We start from the raw sequence: 10,000 nt of genomic DNA on the forward strand, positions 1-10,000 counted from the left end.
TCTCCCATCCAAGTACAAACCAGGCCCAACACAGCAAAGCTTACAAGATCAGATGAGATTGGGCATGTCCAGTGTGGTTTGGCTGTAGGTGCTCAAAAGCATTACATTTTGACCTCTATTACTTCTTAACTCAAGTAAATTCATTGAAAAGTTGAAAAAATTAAATGTAAAATGTAATAGAAAAGAATGTTATGGCAGTATAAAATTACCTACAGCACCTGGTGTTCCCAGGGGTTCTCCCATCCAAGTACTAACCAGGCCGAACACTGCATAGCTTCCAAGATCAGACGAGATTGGGCATGTCCAGTGTGGTTTGGCTGTAGGTGCTCAAAAACATTAACTTTAGACGTCTATTACTTCTTAACTCAAGTAAATTCATTGATAAGTTGAAAAAATTAATGTAAAATGTAATAGAAAAGAATGTTATGGCTGCATAAAATTACGTACAGCACCTGGCATTCCCAGGTGGTCTCCCATCCAAGTACTAACCAGGCTCAACACTGCATAGCTTCCAAGATCAGACGAGATTGGGCATGTCCAGTGTGGTTTGGCTGTAGGTGCTCAAAAACATTAACTTTAGACCTCTTTTACTTCTTAACTCAAGTAAATTCAAAGATAAGTTGAAAAATGAAATGTAAAATGTAATAGAAAAGAATGTTTTGGCAGTATAAAATTACCTACAGCTCCTGGTATTCCCAGGTCGTCTCCCATCGAAGTACTAACCAGGCCCAACACTGCATAGCTTCCAAGATCAGACGAGATTGGGCATTTCCAGTGTGGTTTGGCTGTAGGTGCCCAAAGCCTTAACTTTAGACCTCTATTACTTCTTAACTCAAGTAAATTCATTGATAAGCTGAAAAAATTAAATGTAAAATGTAATAGAAAAAAATGTTATGGCATTATAAAATTACATACAGCACCTGGTATTCCCAGGTTGTCTCCCATCCAAGTACTAACCAGGCCCAACACTGCATAACTTCCAAGATCAAACAAGATTGGGCATGTCCAGTGTGGTTTGGCTGTAGGTGCTCAAAAACATTAACTTTAGACCTCTTTTACTTCTTCACTCAAGTAAATTCATTGATAAGTTGAAAATATTAAATGTAAAATTTAATAGAAAAGAATGTTTTGGCTGTATAAAATTTCCAACAGGTACTGGTATTCCCAGGTGGTCTCCCATCCAAGTACAAACCAGGCCCAACACAGCAAAGCTTACAAGATCAGATGAGATTGGGCATGTCCAGTGTGGTTTGGCTGTAGGTGCTCAAAAGCATTACATTTTGACCTCTATTACTTCTTAACTCAAGTAAATTCATTGAAAAGTTGAAAAAATTAAATGTAAAATGTAATAGAAAAGAATGTTATGGCAGTATAAAATTACCTACAGCACCTGGTGTTCCCAGGGGGTCTCCCATCCAAGTACTAACCAGGCCCAACACTGCATAGCTTCCAAGATCAGACGAGATTGGGCATGTCCAGTGTGGTTTGGCTGTAGGTGCTCAAAAACATTAACTTTAGACCTCTATTACTTCTTAACTCAAGTAAATTCATTGATAATTTGAAAAAATTAAATGTAAAATGTAATAGAAAAGAATGTTATGGCTGCATAAAATTACGTACAGCACCTGGTATTCCCAGGTGGTCTCCCATCCAAGTACTAACCAGGCTCAACACTGCATAGCTTCCAAGATCAGACAAGATTGGGCATGTCCAGTGTGGTTTGGCTTTAGGTGCTCAAAAACATTAACTTTAGACCTCTTTTACTTCTTAACTCAAGTAAATTCAATGATAAGTTGAAAAATGAAATGTAAAATGTAATAGAAAAGAATGTTATGGCAGTATAAAGTTACCTACAGCTCCTGGTATTCCCAGGTGGTCTCCCATCCAAGTACTAACCAGGCCCAACACTACATAGCTTCCAAGATCAGACGAGATTGGGCATGTCCAGTGTGGTTTGGCTGTAGGTGCTCAAAAACATTAACTTTAGACCTCTATTACTTCTTAACTCAAGTAAATTCATTGATAAGTTGAAAAAATTAAATGTAAAATGTAATAGAAAAGAATGTTATGGCTGTATAAAATTACCTACAGCACCTGGTATTCCCAGGTGGTCTCCCATCCAAGTACTAACCAGGCCCAACACTGCATAGCTTCCAAGATCAGACGAGATTGGGCATGTCCAGTGTGGTTTGGCTGTAGGTGCTCAAAAGCATTAAATTTACACCTCTATTACTTCTTAACTCAAGCAAATTCATTGATAAGTTGAAAAAATTAAATGTAAAATGTAATAGAAAAGAATGTTATGGCAGTATAAAATTACCTACAGCATCTGGTATTCCCAGGGGGTCTCCCATACATGTACTAACCAGGCCCAACACTGCATAGCTTCCAAGATCAGACGAGATTGGGCATGTCCAGTGTGGTTTGACTGTAGGTGCTCAAAAGCATTAACTTTAGATCTCTTTTACTTCTTAACTCAAGTAAATTCAATGATAAGTTGAAAAAATTAAATGTAAAATGTAATAGAAAAGAATGTTTTGGCTGTATAAAATTTCCTACAGCAACTGGTATTCCCAGGTGGTCTCCCATCCAAGTACAAACCAGGCCCAACACAGCAAGGCTTACAAGATCAGACGAGATTGGGCATGTCCAGTGTGGTTTGGCTGTAGGTGCTCAAAAGCATTAAATTTACACCTCTATTACTTCTTAACTCAAGTAAATTCATTGATAAGTTGAAAAAATTAAATGTAAAATGTAATAGAAAAGAATGTTATGGCTGCATAAAATTACCTACAGCACCTGGTATTCCCAGGGGGTCTCCCATCCATGTACTAACCAGGCCCAACACTGCATAGCTTCCAAGATCAGACGAGATTGGGCATGTCCAGTGTGGTTTGGCTGTAGGTGCTCAAAAACATTAACTTTAGACCTCTATTACTTCTTAACTCAAGTAAATTCATTGATAAGTTGAAAAAATTAAATGTAAAATGTAATAGAAAAGAATGTTATAGCTGTATAAAATTACCTACAGCACCTGGTATTCCCAGGTGGTCTCCCATCCAAGTACTAACCAGGCCCAACACTGCATAGCTTCCAAGATCAGACGAGATTGGGCATGTCCAGTGTGGTTTGGCTGTAGGTGCTCAAAAACATTAACTTTAGACCTCTTTTACTTCTTAAATCAAGTAAATTCATTGATAAGTTGAAAAAATTAAATGGAAATATAATAGAAAATAATGTTTTGGCTGTCTAAAATTACATACAGCACCTGGTATTCCCAGGTGGTCTCCCATCCAAGTACTAAGCAGGCCCAACACTACATAGCTTCCAAGATCAGACGAGATTGGGCACGTCCAGTGTGGTTTGGCTGTAGGTGCCCAAAACCATTAACTTTAGACCTCTATTACTTCTTAACTCAAGTAAATTCATTGATAAGTTGAAAAAATTAAATGTAAAATGTAATAGAAAAGAATGTTATGGCAGTATAAAATTACCTACAGCACCTGGTATTCCCAGGTGGTCTTCCATCAAAGTACTAACCAGGCCCAACACTGCATAGCTTCCAAGATCAAACAAGATTGGGCATGTGCAGTGTGGTTTGGCTGTAGGTGCTCAAAAACATTAACTTTAGATCTCTTTTACTTCTTAACTCAAGTAAATTCAATGATAAGTTGAAAAAATTAAATGTAAAATGAAAAAGAAAAGAATGTTTTGGCTGTATAAAATTTCCTACAGCAACTGGTATTCCCAGGTGGTCTCCCATCCAAGTACAAACCAGGCCCAACACAGCAAGGCTTACAAGATCAGACGAGATTGGGCATGTCCAGTGTGTTTTGACTGTAGGTGCTCAAAAACATTAACTTTAGACCTCTTTTACTTCTTAACTCAAGTAAATTCATTGATAAGATGAAAAAATGTATTGTAAAATGTAATAGAAAAGAATGTTATGGCTATATAAAATTACCTACAGCACCGGGTATTCCCATGGGGTCTCCCATCCAAGTACTAACCAGGCCCAACACTGCATAGCTTCCAAGATCAGACAAGATTGGGCATGTTCAGTGTGGTTTGGCTGTAGGTGCTCAAAAATATTAACTTTAGACCTCTTTTACTTCTTAACTCAAGTAAATTCATTGATAAGTTGAAAAAATTAAATGTAAAATGTAATAGAAAAGAATGTTATGGCAGTATAAAATTATCTACAGCTCCTGGTATTCCCAGGTGGTCTCCCATCCAAGTACTAACCAGGCCCAACACTGCATAGTTTCCAAGATCAGATGAGATTGGGCAAGTCCAGCGTGGTTTGGCTGTAGGTGCTCAAAAACATTAACTTTAGACCTCTTTTACTTCTTAACTCAAGTAAATTCATTGATAAGTTGAAAAAATTAAATGTAAAATGTAATAGAAAAGAATATCATGGCAGTATAAAATTACCTACAGCACCTGGTATTCCTAAGTGGTCTCCCATCCAAGTACTAACCAGGCCCAACACTGCATAGCTTCCAAGATCAGATGAGATTGGGCATGTCCTCTGTGGTTTGACTGTAGGTGCTCAAAAGCATTAACTTTAGACCTCTTTTACTTCTTAACTCAAGTAAATTCATTGATAAGTTGAAAAAATTAAAAGTAAAATGTAATAGAAAAGAATGTTATGGCTGCATAAAATTACCTACAGCACCTGGCATTCCCAGGTGGTCTCCCATCCAAGTACTAACCAGGCCCAACACTGCATAGCTTCCAAGATCAGAAGAGATTGGGCATGTCCAGTGTGGTTTGGCTGTAGGTGCTCAAAAACATTAACTTTAGACCTCTTTTACTTCTTAACTCAAGTAAATTCAATGATTAGTTGAAAAATGAAATGTAAAATGTAATAGAAAAGATTGTTATGGCAGTATAAAATTACCTATTGCACCTGGTATTCCCAGGTGTTCTCCCATCCATGTACTAACCAGGCCCAGCACAGCATAGCTTCCAAAATCAGACGAGATTGGGCATGTCCAGTGTGGTTTGGCTGTAGGTGCTCAAAAACATTAACTTTAGACCTCTATTACTTCTTATCTCAAGTAAATTCATTGATAAGTTGAAAAAATTAAATGTAAAATGTAATAGAAAATAATGTTATGGCAGTATAAAATTACCTACAGCTCCTGGTATTCCCAGGTCGTCTTCCATCCAAGTACTAACCAGGCCCAACACTGCATAGCCTCCAAGACCAGACGAGATTGGGCATTTCCAGTGTGGTTTGGCTGTAGGTGCACAAAGCCTTAACTTTAGACCTCTATTACTTCTTAACTCAAGTAAATTCATTGATAAGCTGAAAAAATTAAATGTAAAATGTAATAGAAAAGAATGTTATGGTAGTATAAAATTACATACAGCACCTGGTATTCCCAGGTGGTCTCCCATCCAAGTACTAACCAGGCCAAACACTGCATAGCTTCCAAGATCAAACAAGATTGGGCATGTCCAGTGTGGTTTGGCTGTAGATGCTTAAACACATTAACTTTAGACCTGTTTTATTTCTTCACTCAAGGAAATTCATTGATAAGTTGAAAATATTAAATGTAAAATGTAATAGAAAAGAATGTTTTGGCTGTATAAAATTTCCAACAGGTACTGGTATTCCCAGGTGGTCTCCCATCCAAGTACAAACCAGGCCCAACACAGCAAAGCTTACAAGATCAGATGAGATTGGGCATGTCCAGTGTGGTTTGGCTGTAGGAGCTCAATATCATTAAATTTTGACCTCTATTACTTCTTAACTCAAGTAAATTCATTGAAAAGTTGAAAAAATTAAATGTAAAATGTAATAGAAAAGAATGTTGTGGCAGTATAAAATTACCTACAGCACCTGGTATTCCCAGGGGGTCTCCTATCCAAGTACTAACCAGGCCCAACACTGCATAGCTTCCAAGATCAGACGAGATTGGGCATGTCCAGTGTGGTTTGGCTGTAGGTGCTCAAAAACATTAACTTTAGACCTCTATTACTTCTTAACTCAAGTAAATTCATTGATAAGTTGAAAAAATTAAATGTAAAATGTAATAGAAAAGAATGTTATGGCTGCATAAAATTACGTACAGCACCTGGTATTCCCAGGTGGTCTCCCATCCAAGTACTAACCAGGCTCAACACTGCATAGCTTCCAAAATCAGACGAGATTGGGCATGTCCAGTGTGGTTTGGCTGTAAGTGCTCAAAAACATTAACTTTAGACCTCTTTTACTTCTTAACTCAAGTAAATTCAAAGATAAGTTGAAAAATGAAATGTAAAATGTAATAGAAAAGAATGTTTTGGCAGTATAAAATTACCTACAGCTCCTGGTATTCCCAGGTCGTCTCCCATCGAAGTACTAACCAGGCCCAACACTGCATAGCTTCCAAGATCAGACGAGATTGGGCATTTCCAGTGTGGTTTGGCTGTAGGTGCCCAAAGCCTTAACTTTAGACCTCTATTACTTCTTAACTCAAGTAAATTCATTGATAAGCTGAAAAAATTAAATGTAAAATGTAATAGAAAAAAATGTTATGGCAGTATAAAATTACATACAGCACCTGGTATTCCCAGGTTGTCTCCCATCCAAGTACTAACCAGGCCCAACACTGCATAACTTCCAAGATCAAACAAGATTGGGCATGTCCAGTGTGGTTTGGCTGTAGGTGCTCAAAAACATTAACTTTAGACCTCTTTTACTTCTTCACTCAAGTAAATTCATTGATAAGTTGAAAATATTAAATGTAAAATTTAATAGAAAAGAATGTTTTGGCTGTATAAAATTTCCAACAGGTACTGGTATTCCCAGGTGGTCTCCCATCCAAGTACAAACCAGGCCCAACACAGCAAAGCTTACAAGATCAGATGAGATTGGGCATGTCCAGTGTGGTTTGGCTGTAGGTGCTCAAAAGCATTACATTTTGACCTCTATTACTTCTTAACTCAAGTAAATTCATTGAAAAGTTGAAAAAATTAAATGTAAAATGTAATAGAAAAGAATGTTATGGCAGTATAAAATTACCTACAGCACCTGGTGTTCCCAGGGGGTCTCCCATCCAAGTACTAACCAGGCCCAACACTGCATAGCTTCCAAGATCAGACGAGATTGGGCATGTCCAGTGTGGTTTGGCTGTAGGTGCTCAAAAACATTAACTTTAGACCTCTATTACTTCTTAACTCAAGTAAATTCATTGATAATTTGAAAAAATTAAATGTAAAATGTAATAGAAAAGAATGTTATGGCTGCATAAAATTACGTACAGCACCTGGTATTCCCAGGTGGTCTCCCATCCAAGTACTAACCAGGCTCAACACTGCATAGCTTCCAAGATCAGACAAGATTGGGCATGTCCAGTGTGGTTTGGCTTTAGGTGCTCAAAAACATTAACTTTAGACCTCTTTTACTTCTTAACTCAAGTAAATTCAATGATAAGTTGAAAAATGAAATGTAAAATGTAATAGAAAAGAATGTTATGGCAGTATAAAGTTACCTACAGCACCTGGTATTCCCAGGTGGTCTCCCATCCAAGTACTAACCAGGCCCAACACTACATAGCTTCCAAGATCAGACGAGATTGGGCATGTCCAGTGTGGTTTGGCTGTAGGTGCTCAAAAACATTAACTTTAGACCTCTATTACTTCTTAACTCAAGTAAATTCATTGATAAGTTGAAAAAATTAAATGTAAAATGTAATAGAAAAGAATGTTATGGCTGTATAAAATTACCTACAGCACCTGGTATTCCCAGGTGGTCTCCCATCCAAGTACTAACCAGGCCCAACACTGCATAGCTTCCAAGATCAGACGAGATTGGGCATGTCCAGTGTGGTTTGGCTGTAGGTGCTCAAAAGCATTAAATTTACACCTCTATTACTTCTTAACTCAAGCAAATTCATTGATAAGTTGAAAAAATTAAATGTAAAATGTAATAGAAAAGAATGTTATGGCAGTATAAAATTACCTACAGCATCTGGTATTCCCAGGGGGTCTCCCATACATGTACTAACCAGGCCCAACACTGCATAGCTTCCAAGATCAGACGAGATTGGGCATGTCCAGTGTGGTTTGACTGTAGGTGCTCAAAAGCTTTAACTTTAGATCTCTTTTACTTCTTAACTCAAGTAAATTCAATGATAAGTTGAAAAAATTAAATGTAAAATGTAATAGAAAAGAATGTTTTGGCTGTATAAAATTTCCTACAGCAACTGGTATTCCCAGGTGGTCTCCCATCCAAGTACAAACCAGGCCCAACACAGCAAGGCTTACAAGATCAGACGAGATTGGGCATGTCCAGTGTGGTTTGGCTGTAGGTGCTCAAAAGCATTAAATTTACACCTCTATTACTTCTTAACTCAAGTAAATTCATTGATAAGTTGAAAAAATTAAATGTAAAATGTAATAGAAAAGAATGTTATGGCTGCATAAAATTACCTACAGCACCTGGTATTCCCAGGGGGTCTCCCATCCATGTACTAACCAGGCCCAACACTGCATAGCTTCCAAGATCAGACGAGATTGGGCATGTCCAGTGTGGTTTGGCTGTAGGTGCTCAAAAACATTAACTTTAGACCTCTATTACTTCTTAACTCAAGTAAATTCATTGATAAGTTGAAAAAATTAAATGTAAAATGTAATAGAAAAGAATGTTATAGCTGTATAAAATTACCTACAGCACCTGGTATTCCCAGGTGGTCTCCCATCCAAGTACTAACCAGGCCCAACACTGCATAGCTTCCAAGATCAGACGAGATTGGGCATGTCCAGTGTGGTTTGGCTGTAGGTGCTCAAAAACATTAACTTTAGACCTCTTTTACTTCTTAAATCAAGTAAATTCATTGATAAGTTGAAAAAATTAAATGGAAATATAATAGAAAATAATGTTTTGGCTGTCTAAAATTACATACAGCACCTGGTATTCCCAGGTGGTCTCCCATCCAAGTACTAAGCAGGCCCAACACTACATAGCTTCCAAGATCAGACGAGATTGGGCACGTCCAGTGTGGTTTGGCTGTAGGTGCCCAAAACCATTAACTTTAGACCTCTATTACTTCTTAACTCAAGTAAATTCATTGATAAGTTGAAAAAATTAAATGTAAAATGTAATAGAAAAGAATGTTATGGCAGTATAAAATTACCTACAGCACCTGGTATTCCCAGGTGGTCTTCCATCAAAGTACTAACCAGGCCCAACACTGCATAGCTTCCAAGATCAAACAAGATTGGGCATGTGCAGTGTGGTTTGGCTGTAGGTGCTCAAAAACATTAACTTTAGATCTCTTTTACTTCTTAACTCAAGTAAATTCAATGATAAGTTGAAAAAATTAAATGTAAAATGAAAAAGAAAAGAATGTTTTGGCTGTATAAAATTTCCTACAGCAACTGGTATTCCCAGGTGGTCTCCCATCCAAGTACAAACCAGGCCCAACACAGCAAGGCTTACAAGATCAGACGAGATTGGGCATGTCCAGTGTGTTTTGACTGTAGGTGCTCAAAAACATTAACTTTAGACCTCTTTTACTTCTTAACTCAAGTAAATTCATTGATAAGATGAAAAAATGTATTGTAAAATGTAATAGAAAAGAATGTTATGGCTATATAAAATTACCTACAGCACCGGGTATTCCCATGGGGTCTCCCATCCAAGTACTAACCAGGCCCAACACTGCATAGCTTCCAAGATCAGACAAGATTGGGCATGTTCAGTGTGGTTTGGCTGTAGGTGCTCAAAAATATTAACTTTAGACCTCTTTTACTTCTTAACTCAAGTAAATTCATTGATAAGTTGAAAAAATTAAATGTAAAATGTAATAGAAAAGAATGTTATGGCAGTATAAAATTATCTACAGCTCCTGGTATTCCCAGGTGGTCTCCCATCCAAGTACTAACCAGGCCCAACACTGCATAGTTTCCAAGATCAGATGAGATTGGGCAAGTCCAGCGTGGTTTGGCTGTAGGTGCTCAAAAACATTAACTTTAGACCTCTTTTACTTCTTAACTCAAGTAAATT

General features: G+C 37.5%; 6 non-coding genes and 29 pseudogenes across 6 annotated transcripts; all 35 read right to left on the bottom strand.

Annotated features, from left to right (window-relative positions):
• Window positions 1–206: 206 nt before the first annotated feature.
• LOC148445752 (5S ribosomal RNA) lies at window positions 207–325 on the bottom strand (annotated as a pseudogene).
• A 115-nt stretch (window positions 326–440) lies between these two features.
• Window positions 441–559, bottom strand: LOC148445753 (5S ribosomal RNA; annotated as a pseudogene).
• Window positions 560–674: 115 nt separating this feature from the next.
• LOC148445754 (5S ribosomal RNA) lies at window positions 675–793 on the bottom strand (annotated as a pseudogene).
• A 115-nt stretch (window positions 794–908) lies between these two features.
• Window positions 909–1,027, bottom strand: LOC148445755 (5S ribosomal RNA; annotated as a pseudogene).
• A 351-nt stretch (window positions 1,028–1,378) lies between these two features.
• On the bottom strand, window positions 1,379–1,497 carry LOC148445756 (5S ribosomal RNA). The gene has a single exon (XR_015875434.1). It is a non-coding gene; the product is annotated as a 5S ribosomal RNA (ribosomal RNA).
• Window positions 1,498–1,613: 116 nt separating this feature from the next.
• On the bottom strand, window positions 1,614–1,732 carry LOC148445757 (5S ribosomal RNA; annotated as a pseudogene).
• A 115-nt stretch (window positions 1,733–1,847) lies between these two features.
• LOC148445758 (5S ribosomal RNA) lies at window positions 1,848–1,966 on the bottom strand (annotated as a pseudogene).
• A 116-nt stretch (window positions 1,967–2,082) lies between these two features.
• Window positions 2,083–2,201, bottom strand: LOC148445759 (5S ribosomal RNA). Its single transcript, XR_015875311.1, has one exon. It is a non-coding gene; the product is annotated as a 5S ribosomal RNA (ribosomal RNA).
• Window positions 2,202–2,317: 116 nt separating this feature from the next.
• LOC148445760 (5S ribosomal RNA) lies at window positions 2,318–2,436 on the bottom strand (annotated as a pseudogene).
• Window positions 2,437–2,787: 351 nt separating this feature from the next.
• LOC148445761 (5S ribosomal RNA) lies at window positions 2,788–2,906 on the bottom strand (annotated as a pseudogene).
• Window positions 2,907–3,022: 116 nt separating this feature from the next.
• Window positions 3,023–3,141, bottom strand: LOC148445762 (5S ribosomal RNA). Its single transcript, XR_015875312.1, has one exon. It is a non-coding gene; the product is annotated as a 5S ribosomal RNA (ribosomal RNA).
• A 115-nt stretch (window positions 3,142–3,256) lies between these two features.
• LOC148445763 (5S ribosomal RNA) lies at window positions 3,257–3,375 on the bottom strand (annotated as a pseudogene).
• Window positions 3,376–3,491: 116 nt separating this feature from the next.
• Window positions 3,492–3,610, bottom strand: LOC148445764 (5S ribosomal RNA; annotated as a pseudogene).
• Window positions 3,611–3,961: 351 nt separating this feature from the next.
• LOC148445765 (5S ribosomal RNA) lies at window positions 3,962–4,080 on the bottom strand (annotated as a pseudogene).
• Window positions 4,081–4,196: 116 nt separating this feature from the next.
• On the bottom strand, window positions 4,197–4,315 carry LOC148445766 (5S ribosomal RNA; annotated as a pseudogene).
• A 116-nt stretch (window positions 4,316–4,431) lies between these two features.
• LOC148445767 (5S ribosomal RNA) lies at window positions 4,432–4,550 on the bottom strand (annotated as a pseudogene).
• Window positions 4,551–4,666: 116 nt separating this feature from the next.
• Window positions 4,667–4,785, bottom strand: LOC148445768 (5S ribosomal RNA; annotated as a pseudogene).
• Window positions 4,786–4,900: 115 nt separating this feature from the next.
• LOC148445769 (5S ribosomal RNA) lies at window positions 4,901–5,019 on the bottom strand (annotated as a pseudogene).
• A 116-nt stretch (window positions 5,020–5,135) lies between these two features.
• On the bottom strand, window positions 5,136–5,254 carry LOC148445770 (5S ribosomal RNA; annotated as a pseudogene).
• Window positions 5,255–5,369: 115 nt separating this feature from the next.
• Window positions 5,370–5,488, bottom strand: LOC148445771 (5S ribosomal RNA; annotated as a pseudogene).
• A 351-nt stretch (window positions 5,489–5,839) lies between these two features.
• Window positions 5,840–5,958, bottom strand: LOC148445772 (5S ribosomal RNA; annotated as a pseudogene).
• Window positions 5,959–6,074: 116 nt separating this feature from the next.
• LOC148445773 (5S ribosomal RNA) lies at window positions 6,075–6,193 on the bottom strand (annotated as a pseudogene).
• A 115-nt stretch (window positions 6,194–6,308) lies between these two features.
• Window positions 6,309–6,427, bottom strand: LOC148445774 (5S ribosomal RNA; annotated as a pseudogene).
• A 115-nt stretch (window positions 6,428–6,542) lies between these two features.
• LOC148445775 (5S ribosomal RNA) lies at window positions 6,543–6,661 on the bottom strand (annotated as a pseudogene).
• A 351-nt stretch (window positions 6,662–7,012) lies between these two features.
• On the bottom strand, window positions 7,013–7,131 carry LOC148445776 (5S ribosomal RNA). The gene has a single exon (XR_015875435.1). It is a non-coding gene; the product is annotated as a 5S ribosomal RNA (ribosomal RNA).
• Window positions 7,132–7,247: 116 nt separating this feature from the next.
• Window positions 7,248–7,366, bottom strand: LOC148445777 (5S ribosomal RNA; annotated as a pseudogene).
• A 115-nt stretch (window positions 7,367–7,481) lies between these two features.
• Window positions 7,482–7,600, bottom strand: LOC148445778 (5S ribosomal RNA; annotated as a pseudogene).
• Window positions 7,601–7,716: 116 nt separating this feature from the next.
• Window positions 7,717–7,835, bottom strand: LOC148445779 (5S ribosomal RNA). The gene has a single exon (XR_015875313.1). It is a non-coding gene; the product is annotated as a 5S ribosomal RNA (ribosomal RNA).
• A 116-nt stretch (window positions 7,836–7,951) lies between these two features.
• LOC148445780 (5S ribosomal RNA) lies at window positions 7,952–8,070 on the bottom strand (annotated as a pseudogene).
• A 351-nt stretch (window positions 8,071–8,421) lies between these two features.
• On the bottom strand, window positions 8,422–8,540 carry LOC148445781 (5S ribosomal RNA; annotated as a pseudogene).
• A 116-nt stretch (window positions 8,541–8,656) lies between these two features.
• LOC148445782 (5S ribosomal RNA) lies at window positions 8,657–8,775 on the bottom strand. Its single transcript, XR_015875315.1, has one exon. It is a non-coding gene; the product is annotated as a 5S ribosomal RNA (ribosomal RNA).
• A 115-nt stretch (window positions 8,776–8,890) lies between these two features.
• LOC148445783 (5S ribosomal RNA) lies at window positions 8,891–9,009 on the bottom strand (annotated as a pseudogene).
• Window positions 9,010–9,125: 116 nt separating this feature from the next.
• On the bottom strand, window positions 9,126–9,244 carry LOC148445784 (5S ribosomal RNA; annotated as a pseudogene).
• A 351-nt stretch (window positions 9,245–9,595) lies between these two features.
• Window positions 9,596–9,714, bottom strand: LOC148445785 (5S ribosomal RNA; annotated as a pseudogene).
• A 116-nt stretch (window positions 9,715–9,830) lies between these two features.
• On the bottom strand, window positions 9,831–9,949 carry LOC148445786 (5S ribosomal RNA; annotated as a pseudogene).
• Between the last annotated feature and the right edge of the window lie 51 nt (window positions 9,950–10,000).

The sequence above is a fragment of the Taudactylus pleione genome, unplaced genomic scaffold (genome assembly GCF_031769625.1).
Source record: "Taudactylus pleione unplaced genomic scaffold, aTauple2 ptg001270l, whole genome shotgun sequence".
Lineage (NCBI taxonomy): Eukaryota > Metazoa > Chordata > Amphibia > Anura > Myobatrachidae > Taudactylus > Taudactylus pleione.